The sequence below is a fragment of the Alosa pseudoharengus genome, unplaced genomic scaffold, assembly GCF_046254945.1.
Source record: "Alosa pseudoharengus isolate Yale_2024_CS ecotype anadromous, Long Island Sound unplaced genomic scaffold, YU_APseudo_1.1 YU_APseudo_1.1_scf_18, whole genome shotgun sequence".
In the NCBI taxonomy this organism is placed as follows: Eukaryota; Metazoa; Chordata; class Actinopteri; order Clupeiformes; family Clupeidae; genus Alosa; species Alosa pseudoharengus.
Genome location: NW_027468650.1, coordinates 5,181,292 through 5,189,694, shown reverse-complemented (window position 1 = coordinate 5,189,694; position 8,403 = coordinate 5,181,292). Strand labels below are relative to the sequence as shown.

At 43.0% G+C, this 8,403-nt stretch overlaps 1 long non-coding RNA gene across 1 annotated transcript in view; it reads left to right on the top strand.

The window, feature by feature from the left end:
* The window catches only part of LOC143130879 (uncharacterized), a 13,699-nt gene extending 6,872 nt beyond the window's left edge, over positions 1 to 6,827 (top strand). The window contains exons 2-3 of the long non-coding RNA XR_012988011.1: positions 5,236 to 5,326; positions 5,497 to 6,827. This is a non-coding gene — a long non-coding RNA (uncharacterized LOC143130879). The remainder of the gene's footprint in view (positions 1 to 5,235; positions 5,327 to 5,496) is intronic.
* The last annotated feature ends 1,576 nt before the right edge of the window (positions 6,828 to 8,403 follow it).

Genomic DNA, 8,403 nt, shown 5'->3' with positions numbered 1-8,403 from the left:
ACATAAAAAAGGTGGACCTCCTAGGCCCTACGGTTCTCGAGATATTCACAGAAAACTGTCTCCGGCCCCCCATGAACGGAATTCCACAACATTTGGCGTGCATACAGAGGGTGTCATAATGATCCTACACTTCCAATTTCGTGCAGTTTTGACTATGTTAGGTCACAGATACCTTCAATTACAACACCTCATTTTTACTTTTTTGTGTTTAACTAGGTGGCGCTATACATGAAATGAGTGGTTATGGAATGGGTTGACATGGCCCCTTGAGATCAACATACAAAAAAAAAATGGTCCTCCTAAACCCTACGGTTTTCGAGATATTCACAGAAAACTGTGTCTGCCCTGCCCTCCTTCTGGGGGGTCCAGTCAAGCGGGGGGGCTACAGATCAAAACGAAAAACGATGGTTCCATGCTATCCATGTTGGGTTACATGCCCACCAAGTTTCGTGTACCCCGGTCTTTCAGTGTCCCGGGACTCATTGACGGAAATTTGGGCATGCGAAAAAGAAAAAAAAAAGAAAAAAAAAAAACTTTCTGACTAAACCTATATGACCGCCGCTTCGCTGCGCGACGGTCATAATTACAGTTTGTCTTAAAAAGGTACATATGCAATAACACAGCAATGCTTTCTAGAAGCAGATCCAAGCGTCCCCAAGATGAGAGATGAGATGAAACGAATACATTGAGCTGCCAGGCCTGCAATAAATCATTCCTGTAGGCAGCTGTTGATGCAACTGTGTGTTCATATTAGAGAACAAGGTAGAATTGTACAGCTTTGTTCTATTATTTCTATTATTTTGAAAACCCTATTTTAATCAGTAGGGCTACCTACTGACAGAAACAACTTTATGTTCATTCTAGTGCTAACATATATTATTATGACCAAATTTCCGTCAATGATTCCCGGGACACTGAAAGACCGGGGTAGACGAAACTTGGTGGGCATGTAACCCCATATGGATAGCATGGAACCATCATTTTTTGTTTTGATCTGTAGCCCCCCCGCTGTACTGGACCCCCCGAAAGGAGGGTAGGGCAGACACAGTTTTCTGTGAATATCTTGAGAACCGTAGGGCCTGGGATGACCATTTTTTTCCATATGTTTGCCTCCAGGGGTCATGTTAACCCATTCCATGTGCACACATGTGCATAAACAGATACACACGCACACACATACATTCACAGTAATCATACGTATGACACATACTCACACAGTAGGCATATGTACGCATGCATGCACATGCACAAACACACATACGCAGGCAAAAACACAAGCACGCACACACACACACACACACACACACACACACATATAAACACGTGTACACGCACACATGCACACAATTCAAGAATTTCTCAGAATTATGAACAGGCAAGATGGGGGTGGGGTTGTATAAAATTAATTTTACATGTGAAATCTATGAACTAATCATGTTTTTGTACTTGTTGTCTAGCAGATACCAGTGAGAATTTAGTGTGGCTAATGCAATTTAGTGAGACAGTTAGAATCATATAGGCCTTTCAGCGTGATTTATTTTTGTGGAAAAAATGTGCTGGACTGGGCGGCAGTCATATTTTGTACCGATCTGCGGTACATCTAGTTTAAATCACTGCACAAAAACAATCATACAGTTGGACTTCCCCCTCACTTAAACTAGTTCAACACACGCTGAACATTATAACAGTCATTCAAATAACAAAATGCAGTTCTACCATATAATAACAGCTTCAAACTCATTCTGATGGTACACTTATAATACGGAGAATGAAGTCTCTTACACCTAGAATGCTATAATATTGAACTATGAAACATTGCTGATCAGGTAGGATCATGAGCCTGTTAGCTGATTTTTGACTGACTGGGTACTGGCTTAGTGCTCAATGGCATTGTATAGGCCTATTGATGCCAAAGGCCATATATCAGTTTATCCACTATGTTGTTTTAAGGGGGATTTATTGCAGAACTGTTGCATAAGACTGACTGCATTTGTTTTCACTGGGTGTGCCACGTAACCAGGCAACTGAGTGTATGGTAGGCGTAACGTGTGGCTAACAGAACAGTAAGAGCTATTTGTACATCACTAAACATCACGGCAGTCAATGCTTAATGATACTTGAAATTGCGTGTTTTTCTTTGATGTGAAGAAAAAAGCCAATGTGGGATGTGTGCACACTGCTCATATGATATGCAGTCTGGGGGCTCAGTAGGCTGTGGAGGGGGTGGAGCGCTACACGCCAAAGCTAGAGCTAATGCTAACGCTGACGCAGGCGCACCCACCTCTTCCACTGACTCATCCCTGACATTCTGTCTTTCTCATGAGAACAGACATCCATCCGGAAGTGTGCGACGTTCAAGTCCTTCCTCTCTTTCCCATAGGAACAGACATCCATCCTGAAGTGTGCAACGTTCAAGTCCTTCCTCTCTTTCCCATAGGAACAGACATCCATCCTGAAGTGTGCGACGTTCAAGTCCTTCCTCTCTTTCCCATAGGAACAGACATCCATCCTGAAGTGTGCGACGTTCAAGTCCTTCCTCTCTTTCCCATAGGAACAGACATCCATCCTGAAGTGTGCGACGTTCAAGTCCTTCCTCTCTTTCCCATAGGAACAGACATCCATCCTGAAGTGTGCGACGTTCAAGTCCTTCCTCTCTTTCCCATAGGAACAGACATCCATCCTGAAGTGTGCGACGTTCAAGTCCTTCCTCTCTTTCCCATAGGAACAGACATCCATCCTGAAGTGTGCGACGTTCAAGTCCTTCCTCTCTTTCCCATAGGAACAGACATCCATCCTGAAGTGTGCGACGCTCAAGTCCTTCCTCTCTTTCCCATAGGAACAGAAATCCATCCTGAAGTGTGCGACGTTCAAGTCCTTCCTCTCTTTCCCATAGGAACAGACATCCATCCTGAAGTGTGCGACGTTCAAGTCCTTCCTCTCTTTCCCATAGGAACAGACATCCATCCTGAAGTGTGCGACGTTCAAGTCCTTCCTCTCTTTCCCATAGGAACAGAAATCCATCCTGAAGTGTGTGGCGCTAAAATCCTTCCTCCCCGGAAGTTTACCTTGTGAGCATCAGGGGACTTTTGTCTTCATTAAAGAAGTGTGTTATCTCCCCTGCTGTGTGACCTGTCGGGGTTAAACACACCTCTCAGTTTGCTTTTGCCTTCCCCGCCAGACCACAACTCATTGCCACCATTATGTTGGCCCTGCATTTATGAGGAAGAAAAAGAGGAAGGTGATATATTATTGTGAAAGGGAAAACATTAGCCAATTATATTAATTCTGGCAAGAGGAGCTGCTAATAGCATTCATCTTCTTGTCTATTTCGCCAGGTCATTGCCCATCCACTTCACTAATCCTTTTAATGAGCCTCAAACATTGCACGCACTAAATTATAGGCTTGGCACAGGTTTTTACACACCATATCACAGCTGAGAAAACACACACACACACACACACACACACACACTCATACGACACACGCACGCACACACACACACACACAGCTGAACCCCATTCTGTAACTATATAAGATATTGTGCTATCCAACAGCTCAATATCAGTAACTATATAAGCCTTTACGTTTTGTTTCATATGTCTTTTATGTATTTAGATTGACAGCAACTATCATAATCAAATGGTCATGATTTGTAATGGAACAGAACAAATGAATATGGCAATAAAAAAATAAGCTGATTATCTGCCCCTCCCAAATAAGCCATATGATCTGCCCCATACGATCTGCCCCATACAATCTGCCCCTCGCCAATAAGCTATATGATCTGCCCCATACGATCTGCCCCATACAATCTGTCCCATACAATCTGCCCCTCGCCAATAAGCTATACGATCTGCCCCATACGATCTACACCATACAATCTGCACAAATACGATCTGCCCCTCACCAATAAGCCATACGATCTGCACCTTGCCAATAAGCCATACGATCTAAACTTGCCAATAAGCCATACGATCTAAACTTGCCAATAAGCCATACGATCTGCCCCTCGCCAATAAGCCATACGATCTGCACCATACGATCTGCCCCTTGCCAACAAGTTATACGATCTGCACCATACGATCTGCCCCTTGCCAACAAGTTATACGATCTGCACCATACGATCTGCCCCTTGCCAACAAGTTATACGATCTGCACCATACGATTTGCACCTGGCCAACAAGTTATACGATCTGCACCATACGATTTGCACCTGGCCAACAAGCCGCTGTGCTGTGTTGTGGAAAAAATTAACCTTGTCCATTGACGTATTGATGTCCTTGCATTAGTGGGTGCTCACAGAGAGGGAGGACAATCACACACACACACACACACACACACACAAACACACACACACACAGAGAGGGAAGGCGATCAGGAGCTGTGGGTTTACCTTGGTGGGCGTGACAGAGGGGCTTGCTGCTCCTAGAGCTGTCGCCACTTGCGGGGCCCAAACACACTCCCATCATTCTCTCTGTTTTTTTTGTTTGCTTGTTTGTAATGTTGTGTCTGTTTGTGATCTAGCGAGTACTCTGAGCTCTCATTTAAATGCTCAAGTACTCATGGGACCATAGCGCTATAATTGCAATCATATCTCAAGGGAAAGCATGCAGTGAAGGGAGGCTGATGACTTAGATAACCCTCCATGGGACTGTTCTTCTGCAGAGCGACCATAGATAACCCTCCATGGGTCTGTTCTTCTGCAGAGCGACCATAGAGAATAACATAAATAAATAATAAATAAAAGTCAGGGGGAAAAAAGAAAGCAAAAAAAAGGATGCATCACTGCTCTTGCATTGCTTTGGTGGAAAACAACTGCGAAAGAACATATGGTTTCACAGATGTGGGTCCCAAGGTGACTTTGCTGGAGTGAGAGCCTGTGTGTGTGTGTGTGTGTGTGTGTGTGTGTGTGAGCCTTGAGTGCTCCCGGCATCTTTAATTACCCAACAAGTGCAGCCTCAGTAGACAACACAGGATGCATTACCTCAAAATAAAATGCTCCTTTCTCACAGGGCACGTCCACCTGCAAGCCTGTAACTCCATATTGACCATGGTATTCACACGGCATCATTAGCCTGTAACTCCATTATATTCACACTGCATCATAAGCCTGTAATGGTATTCACACTGATCAGTGTGAATTATAAATAAAGTGCTTTATATATAGAGGTTATTATTATTTAGAGTATTGATTGTATTTTCACAAAATAATTAATATCCCTGTGTCTGAACAGACAGAGACTGTACATCTGAGGAGGGAGGCAGCCATCAAGACCCTGTGCCTTTATTTTGGTGAAGATGATGATTCTCTCATACATGTACATAGTAAGTAACACTAACCAAGTGCATGATGAAATTGCAATGAAGGGTGTTAACTCATCAATGGTCACATTTATTTTTATGCCAATTTTTAAGCCAAAAACCTTTAAGCCAGCTCCCATCTCGTACCTATTCTCAAGCGTCAACCTAAAGCAGCTTTTTAAAATTGTGTACAGGATATCCATGGCGAGGAGAAAACCACCCCTTGGAACATGAGGACATCGGCATCATTTTGGAGGAACCTTGGTCTGTTGCACAAGGCTGTGCAGTGAAGCTAGGGGTCATATACACATTGAATCAATGTTGAGCTCTTCAATACTATTACAAATTCATGCAAAAAGTTGTCATTCAGATGGATGGTGATAAGCTCTTACCCAAGGTTCTCAATCTTAAGAGTCCCTATATTTGTAGACTGTTACGGCATGGCAACACTTAATAGCTGTCCTGGTTTATCCTGCTAATCAGACATTCCCTTGGAGGAAAGCAGCCCAAACAAACTTGCTTTTCTAGGACAGTGATATAAAGATAGGCCATATGAAACTACAAGCTCTAGGAGTCACCACAATAAAAGTATAGGGATTAACGTATGCAGCCTTTCCATGACCTGTATAAATGGTTAAAGGAACACGCCACCGTTTTATGAAATTGGGTTATTCTGCACCCTAGTAGCAGTGCTTCGCCCCAATATAGTCTCAAGTCAATATCTGCCTAAGAAAAAGCCTCGTCTTAACCTGCATTGTCAATGTACTCGTTGTGAATGTGCAGGCCACAAAAAGTTTTTTTTTTTTTTTTTTTGGCTCACTTTTACTCACGACATGCTATACGGCAACGAGAGATTCCATTCACTATGCTAAGCTAAGCTAGCGCTATCTAACTCTAACGGAGACGATGAATAACCCAATTTCATAAAATGGTGGTGTGTTCCTTCAAATATTAAAAGCATGAGGGGGAGTAAAATAGTTTCAGGCAGGAAAACAGCATTGTTGAGGAGAGGAGGAGGAACATGTCCCAGGGGGTACTTCACTGGTTACCCAGTAAACAAAATAAAGTCCTGGCGACGTCCCCTAAAGGTCCCCTAGCGAACGTCACCTCCTCGACATTGTGTAGGGTTCCCTTTACGTCCCGTGGACCTCTATTCGGGAGGTCTAAAAGACGTCCACGAGACTTTGAGAGGACGTCCTGTAATGGTCACCGCGACGTTATGCGTGCGACGTTTATATTTCCGCGATGGTAAAAAAAAAAAAAAAACCTTGAAGCGTGATTTGGTATGGTATGGTATTACATCCTGTAAGTCTCAGCGTTGCTAGGAGAGAGGTAGACAGAACATGAACACACATTAATGACTTGTTTTACAACTACACAATCAACTTCACTCACCTCACCTAAATGTAAGCCTATCTTCCTGGAACATTGCAGATAAAGAAAAATGTATCGTTTTCTCTAGGCTATGAATGCTCTTTGTAGCCAACTAAGATGAAATAAATAGATTCCAGATGTTTCTATTCTATATCATTGTTTTATTAATAAACAGTAAGGCTTTGGTGAGACAGAGAGCTTCTGCTCCTCGTCATGAAATCTCATCGGATATGTGCACTCTCTGCTGTTTCCACAAGGAGCTGCTGTAACATCGGGGACAGCTATGCGTGACACTTTTAAACGCGAGCATGCGTCAAATAAATTACAATGACATTTAAACAAGTCATGAAGAAGCAGTATCCTTAATTCTTCTGCAATGTAGAGCTAGATCGTTTTGCTTTACAAATTAAGTAGTCACTTCAGTTGCTATAGACAACCCTAAACAAATGGTACGTGGTCTGTTTTTAACATTTCTCTAGTTTTATTGCATTGTAGCCTATTCAGCTCCAAAAGTCGGTTCAGTCCCAATTCGGCCGTGTGTGTGTTTCTGAAAATAAAACAGATAATAAGTACGTGACTACGTAAATAAACCACTGCCTATTTAGAGTGTGTTGCCCCCTGCAGGTAACCCCCAGAACCTAGTCAACGTCAGCCGTTTCTCAGACGTAACCCCAGGCCTAGGCAGTTAAGACCCACGATACCCTCTTGAGGTTATTGTAGATAGCAGGGACCTACTGTCGAGTGAAGTCGCACTTCTTCCCTCTGCGGCGCAGATAGTTGATCAAGCTTCCGTGGTGGATTTATTGAGATGTTTATGAAATAAGGAGCGACTACGCCTAGGTCTCGAACAGTTGGCTAACGTGCAAAGATGTTTGACCCTAGAATTTATTTAGAGACACAGGTTATAGGCTACTTCTTGCTCAGGTTTTATAAGGATGGAGATTTTGTTACCGTCCAGCAGCACTCAAGTCCAACTAACCCAAGTCTTAGACAGAACAGATGAATAACCACAGAAGAAACCAGTTATCTTACCCTCCTGCTGAAATTCGTAGGAAAACCAAGAAAAGACAAAAAATACTGCTTGAAGAATTAGATGCCAAGGTTAAATGAGTTTCTTTACTTTTCAGCACTTTGGAGATGATAACAAAATGCGGCGTAATATCCACTTGCAGGTTACAATGTTGTAGAAAATATAAAAAGAGTAAATCCACAAAAGAGAGTAAAATAAAATAGTAATCCACAGGTGGAGAAGAGAATACAATAGTAATCCACAAACGGAGCAAAAGGTATATAGGAAAAAAGTAAGTCCTCAAAAAAGGGAAAAATCCGCTGATAGTCGTTCTGCAGTCTCTCACTGTCGGAGTAGCAGTGCGATCCCGGCAACAGGTAGTGCGGAGTTACGATCCGCGGTTTCAGCCTGGCACAAAGTTCCAACACTTGCCTTCTCAACGAAGTACAGACAACGAATCCTGACAATCAAGCGTAACAGCAAACAGCACGTAGCAGTAGAAGAAAAAATAAGAAGCAGCCCCGATCGTCTAGTTCGGCCCTTATTTATACTAGGTAGACTTGACCTCCCCCACACATTCCTGAAACAAATCAATCCTATTTTCCCACGACAGTTTAGAACCTTCTAGAAGTTCCCACGAGGGCTGGGAATATTCTCACGTTAGCTGGGAATATAGCTGGGGATATTCTCATGGTAACTGGGAATATAGCTGGGAATA